Genomic DNA, 357 nt, shown 5'->3' with positions numbered 1-357 from the left:
TGCCACACATTCCCAGCGGGGCCAGATGCTGGGATTCCAGGATGTTTTAAGGACAATCACTGGGAGCTGAGTCATTGCCCTTATCAAAGCATCAGGAGCTGCTTTAGAGCCTCTCTGGGCAACCTGGGCCAGGCCTTGAGGAGGAGGAGGAAGGTGGAAAAAGAAGGGGGGGGGGGAAAGAAGGGAAAAAAACAGAAGGGGGGAAAAAAGGGGAGAAAAGATAAGGGGAAAAAAGAAGGGAGAAAAGGAGGGGGGAAAAGAGGGGGAGGAGGGGAAAAAAGAAGGGGAAAAAGAAGGGAAAGAGAAGGGGAAAGAGAAGGCAAAGAGAAGGCAAAGAGAAGGCAAAGAGAAGGCAAA

The sequence above is a fragment of the Neopelma chrysocephalum genome, unplaced genomic scaffold, assembly GCF_003984885.1.
Source record: "Neopelma chrysocephalum unplaced genomic scaffold, ASM398488v2 Primary Assembly neopelma1_189, whole genome shotgun sequence".
In the NCBI taxonomy this organism is placed as follows: domain Eukaryota; kingdom Metazoa; phylum Chordata; class Aves; order Passeriformes; family Pipridae; genus Neopelma; species Neopelma chrysocephalum.
The sequence above is the reverse complement of the archived record's forward strand: the minus strand, read 5'-3'. Positions refer to the sequence as shown.